Source organism: Odocoileus virginianus, chromosome 30 (genome assembly GCF_023699985.2).
Source record: "Odocoileus virginianus isolate 20LAN1187 ecotype Illinois chromosome 30, Ovbor_1.2, whole genome shotgun sequence".
Lineage (NCBI taxonomy): Eukaryota > Metazoa > Chordata > Mammalia > Artiodactyla > Cervidae > Odocoileus > Odocoileus virginianus.
In genome coordinates, this window is record NC_069703.1 from 15,745,133 (window position 1) to 15,759,995 (window position 14,863).

Here is a 14,863-nt window from a genome sequence, read left to right on the forward strand (position 1 = left end):
ATGCACAGACAGCTAATCTTTGGGGATGAGCAGCCACAACATGCCATTTGATGAAACATGTACAATTTGATAACAAAATGAAGAACATATGCCAAACTTTTGACATAGGATCACTTTAAATTGTTTTAATTTTACTTTTATCTATGAAGAAGAAAAATGCATTTAGATAGTACTGTTGTGATGTATGCTATTATTTTCAACATTTTCTCTAAAGCAGGCTTTCTCAACAGTGGCACTATTGACATTCGGGGTTGGATACTTGTTCATTCTGGGGGCTGTCTTACGCATCTTAGGATGTTTAGCATCATCCTCACCCTCCATCCACTAGAAGCCAGCAACACTCACCCTCTCCCCAGTCATGACGTTGTCTCCATACATTGCCAAATGTGTGCCAAAATCACTGCCAATTGAGAACCACTGTTCTAAACCAAGAATGAGTGGTTTGAGGACATATGAACCCCTTGCCTCTGGCACACAAAGATACCAACAGAGAGATGCATTGACAAAGTGCTATTTCAAACTCTGTCAAGGGCAATTCTGTTGGGAAAAGGGGCAGGAGAAAGATGAAGAATTGGGTCAGACAGGTTTCCAGAGTTATGATGACTGGAGTAAGCATTATTATCAAAAGCACGGCTAAGCATCACATACCCATGAAAGAAGTCTATACATTAAGTATTAAGTAAAAATACATAAATAGCATTAAAATAGGAAGACATTGACCAGAGATTTTTATTCTTAAAATATTTCTCTAATATATTGCTTACTAAGGCATGCTTTTGAAACTGATGACTTTTTCCTTTTCTAAGATGAAATTTTTTGCTTACTTGATGTTTATGATCTTCTTGTCGTAGAATAGATTAGTATCTATGAGCTTCCTGTGGTCAGTCTTGAAATATATTAATTTCATATGCCATATGAAACAGTTTAGAGTAAAACACATCTTGACTATGAAGTCATGATAGATATCAAAACAAAAGAAGACTTCCCTGAATGCTCATGTTTTCTATAGTAAAGTGTTTTATGTTTTATATTATTATTTGCAGAAGAACCTACTTTATACAGTTACACTTTTAGGAAAAAAAATTACTTGTTCCTGTAAGATAAAGTTTTACTCAAAGATCTGAAATAATGAAAATGAATGATCCAAAGTAAAATATTTAAATTTTAAAGAGCTGTTGGGAAAAAAAATCTGTCTAACTTCTTCTATAAATGAAGTCATGTCTTTTAAACATTGTAACTGTTATATTATTGTCATATAAAACTGCAAAAAAACCCTTAAAAAGTGGTTCATTCTAAAGGTTGTTGCCTAGCAGTTGAAAGTCCTTCAGCACATTGAAATGTTGCTATAATTCAACCAGATTTTCCTAAATGGAATTTTCTAAAAACATAAAAATCTATGCTGAGAAAATTACACTACAGCATGGAAACAAACTCATCATTGTAATGCCTTTTGGTATGTGTAAGATCACATTTTTGGTATTCCCGTTAAATATGCATTTCAGAAAACATTTTAAGTCTTCAACTCAAGGCATATTTTTCAGCTCAAGTGCCTAATACATCTCTGAAAAATCACTACTATAAAAAGAGTTACATTTTTGTTTCCTTAGCCCAGTGTTTTATTGTAAAGGATTTATGCATGATTAAGAATAGTCCCCAGCATTTTGTTAGCTGTAGATTTGAGCTAAACTCTAATCTTCCTCTACTTATCCATTTTGCAAAAGAATAAATGGCATGTATTTATGAAAGCATTTGCCTATGTCACTGTAAATTAAAATAAAATTCTCTATTTTTTTGTTTGTCTTTCATTTTAAGAGTGATTATTTCCAACAGAACAAGATTCCTGACTCTATTTTTTTCATCTAATTCAAATGGTATCAGTTATCATATCATTTCTACTTAGTCCTGGTAATGAAAATAAAACATTCAAAAATTCAATAGACAGTAATTTCTATGATTTTCTAGTTAGCTTTTACTTCTGTTATTTTCCTTCAGCAGTCCCTTGGTTGATTTGCATTCCTCTAGTTGTTTTCTTCTTTTACCACTTTGCAGGAATGGGAGTGTTACAAGCAACCCAAAGAAGCAAAGAACTAGAGTTTCTGCACCTAAAATTCATACATAAATTCTTGTTGGATGTTTAAAGAGGCCTAATTCTTCTTAGTTCAGCAGAAGTTACACTTGAAAAAGAAAAAAAAAATTAACCACAAGGAAGCAATCAAGTTGAAAAGCAACAATGTTCTATAAGAAAACTTATTTGTATTTTTAATAAGTGAATATCATGATAAAAGGTACTGATTTTGATTAAGAAGATTTAATATTCATAAAAAAATTGACGTGAAATGTAACCATGGCCTGGACTCTAGTTTTGACAAGCCAATTATGCAGAAATTGTTTTGATAACTTGAGAAATTAGAATATGGATTTGATAGTTGATGAAATAGAATATACTGGTGTGTAAAGATGTATACCAGAAATCAAAGATTGAGTTAAAACACAGTAGGCACTAAATCAGAAAAAAATTCTTACACACATATACTTATATGTGTGCAAAAAAAAGATCTGGAAAAATGTACAATAAGACACTAAATGGTAGTTGTTTCTGAATTATGTGACTCTAGCATTCTTATTTTTTTTATTTTTACTAAATAACATTTTTCTAATATTCTCTAATATATCTTCCCCTTGAAATATAGGTTAATGAAACTTAGGAAAAATACAGAAAAAATAAATCTTTATCTAAAAGCTTAGTTTCACAATAATAGCCTTGTTTTCTTTCTTTTTTCATTTTGAATGTTTACTTTGCATTTTTTCAATTAAGATTTCATTTTGCTATTCCCTGTCCACTTTTATGATCTAAGTACTTCCGAAGGTATTTTCTATTCATTATAGCTTAATGTGTCTGAGACATTTAATTGCCATTATGTTTCTTACAATTAACATTATATTTTATAAGATCAATCTAATTTGAAAAGTTATACCACTTCACATTTTGTACTCCCCTGCAATTTTGATGATTCCTAGACATTTGTAGGTGTAGGATAGATGCCCTTTTTTTCCCCCACTGATAGTTAATGCTTCACTCTTTATAAGAATTCTTTGGATAAAAGGGATATAGTTATTTAAGTTGCAGTTTTAAATTGTTGTGTATCTCTCCTAGGTCTAGTGCTGACTATTGCGAACTCAGCTATATTCCTAAAGGAGACTGTGTTCCTCTTACATATGGGTCAGATAAACTCTTAGAGGCTAAGGTGTGACATTAATGAAATCATAAGGGTCAAAACCAAGAGACCTAGAATACTTTGTAATTCCTTATCTGTAATAGGAGTATTGCTTGTTCTCTGACTTTTACTTGTCCATTAAAAACCTTTGGGATATGCTTAAGTATACAAGATAGGGCGTGTCAAGTGACAAGTGCCAGCTTTTTCTAAAGGAATGCTATCAGGTGATATTTTATCTTATTCTGTGATTTTAAAGTAGTATAATGAAACTGGTATCTCCCATCTACTCGTAGAAATTAATATAATAAGGATTCTGAATCACAAATGAACGTGACTAATTTATTTAAAAGCATATAACTTGGATTTCAAATTTCTTTTAGGAGTTCAGAGACAACACTATATATTACTCTATAATCTTGAATGCAATTATCTATTTAAAAATTATATACTGAAGAGTAGTGTCTCCCCAGACCACGCTATTCATATAATAAGATGCATTCTTATTATTCATTAGTATATTTGAACTAGGCTCTTCCTCACTGGAGAATATAAAATGTGAGTGAATCATGGAACTTGATTTTATAAACATCCAAATACTTTCTTTCAAGGATCTGTTTCCTTTCAGATAACAGATCTGAAACAAAATAAAGTCAATATAATTTATGATTAAAATTCAAATGATTTTAAAACTATTTGATTACACCAATTTTGTTTCATTTAATGTCAAGGGCAGACTATTCTACAAAGTATGTGCAGTGGTATTTTCTTTAAAATTGTGAACTTAGTAAGACTGGTACTTTAATATACTCACTGTGCTATGCTGTGCTGAGCACCACTTCAGTGATGTTCCTATGGACGGTAGCCCGCTAGGCTCCTCTGTCCATGGGATTCTCCAGGCATGAATACTGGAGTGGTTGTCATTTCCTACTCCAGAGGATCTTCCCAACCCAGGGATCAAATCTGTGTCTCTTAAGTCTCCTGCCTTGGCAGGCAGCTTCTTTTCCACTAGTGAAAAGAATACTAAATCTATAAGATTCTTTTGTGTTAATTTCAGCAAATAAAAGGATTTTAAATTTATAATACAGACATACTTATCTTTATTTCTTAAGTATAGAATAACTTTCAATTACAGCTAACGGAATCAATCAAAAGTTTTATTAATATAACACACTGACAATATAGTTTACAACTCACGGTATTCACTTTATATCAGAGAAGTCCACTTTTAGAAGCTCTAAATTAAACAATTTGAAGTCAGATCCTCAGAATCCTTTGGATCAGACTTAGGGCCATAGGGCTTCCCTGGTGCTCGAGTGGCTAAGACTCCACACTCCCAACACAGGGGGCCCGGGTAATTCCAGGTCAGGGAACTAGATTCCACATGCTGCAGCTAAGAGTTTGCATGCCAAAATTAAAGATCCCCAAATACCACAACTAAGCCCCAGCACAGCCAAATAAATAAACATCTTTCTTTCTTTCTTTCTTTTTTTTTAAAGCTTAGGGCTTCTTTATTTTCTGTCCATGGATACTAAAGGTGTTAAACTGATTTTTTTTTAATTTACACAGAATTATAAACAAACAAGTCTAACAGGCTAATTAGATCATTTTAACCATTTTTGAATAACAAAGTTTAAATGAAAGCATAAAATAATGCCTCTAGCATTATTACTTTATGTTTACCTTTCAAATCTTCACAATTTTTCCTTATGGTGTTATATCATGCTGGAAAAATGTTTTCACCTCAGATCAATTTGAGTTTTATTAGGTTGGTGAAAAGTAATTGTGGTTTCAGGCTGTGAATTTTAAATCATTACAACTAGACTCAAATACATCTTTATTAATCAAAGTAGGAACTATTATAATCAACACATTTTTGACAACAAAAAATAAGTTTGTTTATTCCTGTAATGTAAAAAATCTGTGCTTCAGGATTCAACAAACTCTTGGAAAGCATTTTCTGACTCCTGCTGGTTGTTGAAACATTTTCCCTGCAAAACACTGTGGAGATGCTTGAAGAAGTAGTAGTCAGTTGGCGAGAGGTCAGATGAATATGTGGAATGAGATAAAATTTTGGAGCCCAATTCTTTCAGCTTTTGAAATGGCAGTATGACATGCAGTCAGGTGGTGTTGTGGAGAAGAAATCTGCCCTTTCTGTTGACCAATCTCAGCGACAGGTGTTGCAGTTTTCAGTGTATCCCACTGACTTAGTGATTTACTGAGTGTACCTCGCAGGTATAATGATTTTGCTGGGATTCAGAAAGCTGTAGTGGATCAGATGGACAGCAGACCACCAAACAGTGACCATGACCTTTTTTTTCTTTTGGTGAAAGTTTGGCTTTGGGAAGTCTTTGGAGCTTCTTCTTGGTCCAACCACTGAGCTAGTCATCACTGGTTGTCATACAAAATCCACTGTTCATCACATGTCACAGTCCGATCAAGAAATGGTCTGTTGCTATTGCATAGCATAAAAGAAGATGATACTTCAAAATGATGATTTTTTTTTTTTTTTTTGCAGTCAGCTCATGAGGCACTCACTTATTGCGCTTTTTCACCTTTCCAATTTGCTTCAAATGCTGAACGATCATAGAATGGTGGATGAGTTCTTTAGCAACATCTCCCGTAGTTGTAAGAGGATCAGCTTCCATGTTCGTCTCAATTGGTCATTGTCAAATTCCAGTGGCCAGTCATTGCACTCCTCATCTTCAAAGCACTCATCTCCTTTGCAAAATTTGTTGAACCACCACTGCACTGTACGTTCACTAGCAGTTCCTGGGAAAGATGAGTTGTTGATGTTGCAAGTTGTCCCTGCTGTTTTATGACCCATTGTGAACTGAAATAAGAAAATCATTCTATCTTGCTTTTTGTCTAACATCATTTCCCTAGTGTAAAATAAATATAAAATAAACAGTAATCAGTCATTAATAAAAAACATAAAGCCAGAAATGCTCATTAAAATGGTATATAATATAACATATTAAATATTTAAGAATGTATTCCAATATCAAACAGCAACGTTCAAAAATGCAAAACCACAATTACTTTTTCACCAACCTAATAATTATATGTCTGCCTCCTACTGCCTCCACTAGTTGGAAGAGCAGTACCACCATCAAATAACTCAGCTTAAATACACATAAGTACATTCTTCACCAAAGGTAATGGAAAATAAACACAGCAGGAGCTACCTAGTCTTTCCCAGATTCCTGAGATCTGACATATTTGCCTCTAGATCCTGCTTAATACTATCATGAAATCAAATACTTTTGAAATAGTGCTCAGTTGTGTTGGACTCTTTGTGACCCTATGGACTGTAGCCCTCCAGGTTCCTCTGTCCATGGGATTTTTTAGGCAAGAATATCGGAGTGGGGTGCCATTTTCTACACCAGGGGATCTTCCCAACCCAGAGATCAAACCCACGACTCATGAGTCTCCTGCCTTGGCAGACGGATTCTTCACCACTAGTGCCAGGAAGTACCTTAGCACTGGCAAAACATATGCCTCACTTAGGCCAAGACAGTCTCAGTTTGTACCACTGTTAAGGACCAATAGAACCCCATTCACTCTCAAAAGTACACTTTTGTGAACAGTAAATTAAATGTATGTCCTTTGATAAATACTTAGCACTGTTTAGAGAATCTAGGACACTTCCAGAAAACTCTTTACATAAAAAACTGAAGTCGCTCAGTCTTGTCTGACTCTTTCCGACCCCATGGACTATAGTCTGTAGACTGTAACCAGGCTCCTCCATCCATGGGATTTTCCAGTCAAGAATACTGGAGTGGGTTGCCATTTCCTTCTCCAGGAGATCTTCCCGACCCAGGAATTGAATCAGGGTCTCCAGCACTGTAGGCAGACGCTTTACTGTCTGAGCCATCAAGAAAATTCGCTAACTTTTTACATGCTGCTGCTGCTGCTGCTAGGTCGCTTCAGTCGTGTCTGATTCTGTGCAACCCCATAGACGGCAGCCCACCAGACTCTCCCGTCCCTGGGATTCTCCAGGCAAGAACACTGGAGTGGGTTGCCATTTCCTTCTCCAACTCTTTACATATATATGTATAAATAAATGAATACATACACATTCATACAAGAGTATCTAAGTATTATCAAGTTTCACTTCTTGGGAAGGTAAGTTAGTTACTGCCTGTAATAAACCATGAGAATACCATGGACAGAGGAGTCTGGCGGGCTACAGTCCATGGTGTTGCAAAGAGTCAGACACACTAAGTGGCCAAACAACAACAACGATAAACTTACATAAATACAAATGGATGTTTCATACATTAGAGTCAGAAGTGATGACTCTCTGTAAGCTTATATTTTGTTTTAAAAATATGATTATATGACATTGGTTAACATCCTGTATCTTATCTTTCCTCCAAAAATGTAATAGTAACCATCAGACTTTTAAAAAGCATGAATCTATCATGCACCAGAGGTTAAATGTATCTGCAGTAATAGACTACATTTCCTAATTTGCTCTTTAAATGTAGTTGATCAAAAACATCTTGACTCTTTACTGAAAGAAAATTCTTAGAATCAGTTGCCAACTGAGATAAATAATACCACTTCACAAATAGGACCATTTCAATATTATATTAATTATGTACATAAGCAGTTTAAACATAGAAAAGTGAAAGTCACTCAGTCGTGTCTGATGCTTTGCGACCCCATGGACTATACAGTCCACGGAATTCTCTAGGCCAGAATACTGGAGTGGGTAGCCTTTCCCTCCTCCAAGGGATCTTCCCAACCCAGGGATCGAATCCAGGTCTCCTGCATTGCAGGCAGATTCTTTACTAGCTGAGCCACAAGGGAAATACAAACACAGGAAAAGTTCTGTCCAAATAAGAGGAACACACAATTTGACTGCCATTGGTTTTATGACACTTGTAATGTCACTAACAATTATTTCCTTTTTCAAAGGGAAATAATCTAATAGAAATGAAAACATCAAAGACTCTATCTTGATATAGAACTGTCCCCTTTTATAGATATATACCAGGGATTTATTTGGTCTTAAATACTGCACTTATGTTCAAATAATTTAAATAGATTGACTATAAGACTTTTCATTCTAATAATACTTGTATATTTTTAATTAAAATTTTCTTTTTACATACATTGAATACTTTCACAATAACTATACAATATAGATCTTATAACCCCCATAATGAAAATAAGAAACAGACTCAAAAAAGGTAAGATACCTAGATAAGGTCAAACATAAATAATAAAGCTAACATTTTACATCTTGTAATCTCAAGTTCATCAATTTTTCAGCTATATTAAGTTGTCTCTCTAAAGATGCTTCATTAGAATTACTTTAGAGAAGAGAGATACAATTAATCAGATTTTTCTTCAATATTATATTTGCTAATAGAGAATATAAAATGCACATGAATTTATTTAGGAGTTCTAATAAACTCTTTGATTTTATATTTAGTTTTAGCTTAATGTTGTAATTCTCATCAGACTGCCACTTTCTTTGCATTGCTATGTCCATTATGATTTATGTCTATTAAGTCATTTATGTGCTTATTGACAATTTTAAGTGCTCTAGTTCTTCACTTAGATTCATTTTATTTTCTCAGTGAGAAAACAGTTAACAAGATTTTGAGGGGATTAAAAACTTGAATTTCCTAAAGGAAAAGCAAAGATAAGCAGAATCTATCACTCTGGTGATAGTCCTACTACAGTGTTCATCTGTTCAGTCTTGCCCAAAGTGGTTCATATTTGAAACAAGAGATCTTGAAACACTAGAAAATACTGAAATTCCCCAGAAAACATTTTAAGGGTTACTGCCTAGGGCAAGGAGAGCCATATTAATGTGTTTTTTTTTTTTTTCTTCTTCCCCTCCTGTAAACTGTGCTTATCTGACCCATAATTCTACCTGCTCTATAAATATGACACATCTTTTGTTTTTTGAGCAAATGAAAGTGATGTGGAAAAAACTCTGAAGAATTCATCAGTTGATAGTTACAGTTTTTATTTGATGAGACCTAGAGTATTACAGTATATTACCTAGGGTATTACAGTATCCTTTGATTAGGATTTGAGATCTCTCTATTATATCTTAAATGTGACCAGAAATGTAAGTGCTGAAGCAGATGAAGCAAAACATACTGTCCCTCTTCCTAAGAAAATGAGTGTTTCTTGACTTTTTGTGTGTTTAAATAAATGTTTTTCCCAGTAAGTTTTCAATAGGCTGTTACACATTATTCAAAACACAGCATTACAAGGTATTTCAGAAAAGATATTACCATTAAACAAATATGTAAATATCATTTGGATTATGTCTAGAATTAGAACTGAAAAAAAATTCTAATAGTTTCACAGTGATTCCTTCCTCCAATTTACGAGTAATATTTATATCTATCTGTCAGTTTTTGTCTGTTGCAATTTTAGGAAAGCATACAAACCTGTACATTTGATTTTTGAGGCAACTATTCTCATGATTAAATACACAATCCTAAGAGTACAAATAATCCACCTATGAATTTTATACCTTTGAATTGTTTTCAGCTATGCTGAAGTATAATCGACAAATATCTATGACTCGTTGCAAATAAAATACTGAAAGAGATTAGATAAGAAAGAACTTTCAGCAGATTCGTGTAAGAGCTCAGGTAAATTTTTTGTCTTTAGACTTGTGTGTATGTATTGTGTGGTTTATACTTATTATACAATACAATCAATGTTCATATTAGTAGAACACTTTAAACATCATCTGTATAGGTAGAATATATACATATGTTTAATGAAATGAATATAATTTTGTAAATATTTAATTGCAAAATACATAATCCACTCAACACTGCTCGATCCCATTACCTATTCATCACACAGACATGGTAATCTGAAGCAATATGACAAAGTATTAAAAAACTGAAGATAAAAATCTTAAAATTTCAGTTGTCACCTATGAAAATGATTCAATATGCTAAGGAATTAGTTCCACAATAGAGGAGAAAATAGTACATAAATGCTTCTCTATGAAGTGAAGTGCTGTTCAGTGTCCAAGTCTTGTCTGACTCTTTGTGACTCCACGGACGGCAGCACACGGGGCCTCCTTGTGGGGGTAAAGTAGGAAGTAGGGGAGGAGTAGGCAGGATCCTTTATTCTCACATATTAACATTTTTCTTCGCCTCAAAATCTCCATTCATTCTCATCGCTAGAGTTTCACACACCTGTGCTATCAGCTACCGGGAGCACAGCTGGTACAGAATCCGCCTGCAGTTCAGGAGATCCCCGTTGGATTCCAGGGCCGGGAAGTTCCCCTGGAGAAGGGATAGGCTACCCTCTCCAGAATTCTTGCCTGGAGAATTCCCATGGACACAGGAGCCTGGAGGGCTGCAGTCCATGGGTTGCAAAGAGTCGGACACGACCGAGCGACTGAGCGCGGCACACGCCACTAACAGAGATCATAGGCTTTAGAAAGTTGCATTTATCTTTATCAAAACATCACACATCTGTGTCATGTTTATTGGGCACAGTTATATAACACAGATTTAAACAGCCCCATTTTGAGAGAATTTACAAGCTAATTTAACTAACACTTTGATTTTTTTTTTCATTTTACATACAATTATGTATATAAAACACTTTGATATTTAGTATCTTTACAAAGCACCCCAATACTTGCCTTAAACTAAAAACAATTTTTTAAAATACTTTCACAAAGGAAGTAAGAAAATGTCCTTGAAAAAAAAAAATCACTCTTTTCAGTCAGATGATATATTTTCTACTTCTTTTGCCCTTCTGGCAACCTTTTGTCCCACTGAGGGGACTTCCACACGTTAATGAGAACCTAGATGAAATGAGAAGGGAGGAGACTTTAAGAGCAGCTACAGCTATGGGGAAAATGCCAGGATTTTGGACATCCATGGGGGATCACTGAACATTTTTCCAGGATTAAAAAACAAAGCTACATTTGGCATGTGTTTTATATGTGTTGTGCTTAGTAAACCAGTCATGTCTGACTCTCTGTGACTCTTTGGTTTCTAGCCTGCCAGACTACTTTGTCCATGGAATTTTTCAGGCAAGAATATTGGAGCAGGTTGTCATTTCCGCCTCCAGGGGAACCTGCATCTCCAGTGTCTTCTGCATGGAGGTGGATTCTTTGCCTGCTGATGTGTTTTATATGTGTTAGGTCAAATAATTCTTCTAACATATTGATTATTTATGTATGATGAATCTGAGGGAGGTTATAAAACTTGCAGCAGGTCCTAAGCATTCTAAGTGGTGAGTCATTTTGAATTTTGTCTTGTTTTACTCTACAACCTTTTCTGTTTTCATTAAAATATGATTATAAGAGTATATTAGAGAGATCATTCTTCTAATATATTAGATAGATAAGCCAGGAAAAGAAGACTAAGTAACTATTTCAATAGTTCTTATTGGTGGCAATGAGGGACATATTGGGAAGTATAGAGGATGAAGTAAAGAAGTATTTACAACAACAGAAATATACATCAAGTGCATAAACTTGATGGTGAAGAGACACAAAGAAGGAGCCAAAGATGACCAGACTCTGGTGCTTGGGTGAGTGGAAGGTTGACGATTCCCATCGCGGGTGTGAGAAACAAAGAGAAAAAATATTTGGATGGAGAAGTGTTGATTCCTTTGGTTCTATGGATCTGAGGTGCTGAGCAATATAATGTATACTGTTATCATTTCAATATGCCTTCAGATTTCTGTGTCTACTTGTTCCTCCTCTAATGTCAAGACTTATACCTGTGCTGATTTTATTAATAGCTCCACATTTTTTAATTGAAGAGAGCCACAGATAACACAATGTCACTTTCTTTAAGTATTTCCAATACTTTATTTTTTCTCTGGGAATGCTAATAAAGGAAAAGGAAGAAAAAGCTTGGTTCAAGGGCTTTTGGCATCACCGACTCAATGGACATGAGTTTGTGTAAACTCCGGGAGTTGGTGATGGACAGGGAAGCCTGGCATCCTGCAGTCCATGGGGCCACAAGGAGTAGGACATGACTGAGTGACTGAACTGAACTGAACTGAAGGGCTTTTGTTTTCATTTCTGTTTTCTTTCCTCCTCCTTTTCCGTTTGTTTCCCTGATAAATTTATTTTGGAGCTTCGTTTCTCACATTAAGGTAAAGTTTGCTGTATCAATCTATTTTTGTTTTGATCATTTGAAAACATTCATTTTTAATGTAACACACATCTAAAATAGCTAATACATTTAAAAATCTTATTTGTACTATTGTACATACAGCTGTTCTCCACACTGGGTAAGACAAGCTGACACTAAGCACCTTTGGAAGTCTATACAGATCTTTGTTAATTCTGAGTCCTAATGATACCCCCTTTTTGGAGAATTGAATGTTTGGTATTAAAGGAAGTTCTGTAATTGAAAAAGGTAGCTAAACATAATTATTCTGGAATGTGCTACTTCATATTTTTTTATTTTATGAGTTGGTAATTTTCACAGGAACAACTTATGTTTTTAGATATAAAGTACTAAGTGCTAATAAATGGCCTCAATTTTATTGCCATCTCTGTGACCCAATTCATTCCATTTTGCTATCATAAAAATATCTTCCCTTAGCACTATGTGTCTCTTTTATACACTCTCAAACTAAACTTATTTAGGTGTTTATAATTATTCTCTTGTGCTCTCTTAATTACTGAACTAATTCCCATTACATTGTAGGTTTTCCACTAAATCAGCACTTGTCAAGGTCACCGGCGTTTTCCTTACTGTCAAATTAAATAAAATTATACTTAGGCATAATCTATCCCTTTGAGGGCAAATATTCTTTTATTTCTAATCTATAACATTTAGTTCTAATACATCCCATGTTATCTACTGAATTCTAGGTTAATTTAGCTCATCTAGGAGTTCTAGAAGAGAGGTGCCATGTTAAAGTTTACACACGAGCAATATGTAAATTTCAAATAACTTTAGGGATGAGTACATATTCAGAGCTTAAAGGTAAAATAACAAGGTTTCTATTATTAAAAGTACAGATATATGTCCTTTAAGTGCTGGAATTATGTCAGAGGTGTCCTTATATTTTTGGGAGGCTAGTTTGTCTCATGAAAACAAGAGTTAAATGAACATTACATGAATAAATAGCTGAATGAAAAATTATATAAATATTTAGATATTTTTCATCTTAAATCAACCCTTAAAATCACATAAATATTTCAACAATTTTAGAATTTTCTATATATTTTTAAACTTAACAAAAGTGTAATTCTAAAACATTTCTAGTGAAAAGAAAATGGGGAAAGTTATTTACTTTTGTGTTTCTTGAACTGAAGCTAATATACATGCTTAATATTTGCTTATTACTGAATTTAAGGTAATAAGCAAAATATTTTCTCCTAAAAGCTGTGAAAAGAATCCTTGGACCAGTTGTTATTTTTGTCTTCTTGTAGGAGTTTGGTTTATCTCTCACCCTCACCACATGCCTACATACCCGCGGACTAAGTCGCTTCCTTCATGTCTGACTTTTTGCCACTGCATGGACTGCAGCCCATCAGGCTCCTCTGTCCAAGGGACTCTCCAGGGAAGAATATTGGAGGGGGTTGTCATTTCCTTCTCCAGAGTATCTTCCTGCTTCCTGACCCAGGGATCAAACCCACATCTCTTAAGTCTCCTGCATTGACAGGCGGGTTCTTTACTACTAGCGCCACCTGGGAAGCCCCCTCACACCCACCATACATACTGTGTCAAATTGACTAACCCAACTGTCATTCCTAATCCCCTGTTCCCTAACAGCTTCTAATTCAGGGATTTTTAAAAAGCTCAATTCCTTCAGACTCTCTATATCTTGATGTGAAAAAAAAAAAAAAAATCTGGCCAATGAGAGAAAAGCCAGTGTCGGCTAAAAGAATTCTGGAAAGGACAAGTACAACTGATGAAATCTGTCCCTCCTCCTCTGTCTTCAGAACTTGCTACCAAAACAGAAAGATAAGAAAATGACATGGATTCTGACCCTGATGTTACTGCTCCAAAGGCAGTAGTAGCCCCCACACTTCTAGACTCCTCTCTATTTTAAAGAATAACACATAAACCTATATGTTGAAGCTGCTGACATCACGCTTAATTTCACTCGTCATCCAAATTTATAAAATCCTAAGTGTAAAAGGAACGATGTCCAGATTTTCCAAGTTTTCCTTCTTTACTTGTGTTGAACTATCAAATACTTGATCTCCAGATAATCACATTTTTAAAAACAAACGATACAGATAACTCTTCCTTGAAAAGGGAAGGTAACAGTTAATAACCCTGGTGCTTCTATTATATCTGCTTAAATATCAGTCTCTTGGTCATTCAGCAGGCTTTACCTGCATCAGCCTTGACTGAATACTTTTCTTGTGGGTCGGGTGGGGAGATGCCCTACACATTTATAAGTAATACTAAGTAGAATCTTGCAAAACTTCAAGAGTGTAGTTTATGAAATGTGGGACTTAAGGATGATGTACTGGACAGATTGTTCATTGATATCCATTTTCAAATATACAAACTTCAAAAGTACTAAAATGTTTTCATAATTTACGAACTTCAAATACTGTACTGGAAGATCAATAAGTAGAACATGAAGAAAACAGATTTCTTCATTAACATTTAACTTGGAAAAACTACAGATATTAAATTTTTTCTAAATCCTGGACCCAT

The 14,863-nt window shown here is 34.6% G+C and overlaps 1 protein-coding gene across 4 annotated transcripts in view; it reads right to left on the minus strand.

The window, feature by feature from the left end:
* Window positions 1-14,863, minus strand: part of ERBB4 (erb-b2 receptor tyrosine kinase 4) — a 1,221,654-nt gene that overhangs the window by 248,859 nt on the left and 957,932 nt on the right. The gene's annotated exons all lie outside the window — the stretch shown is intronic.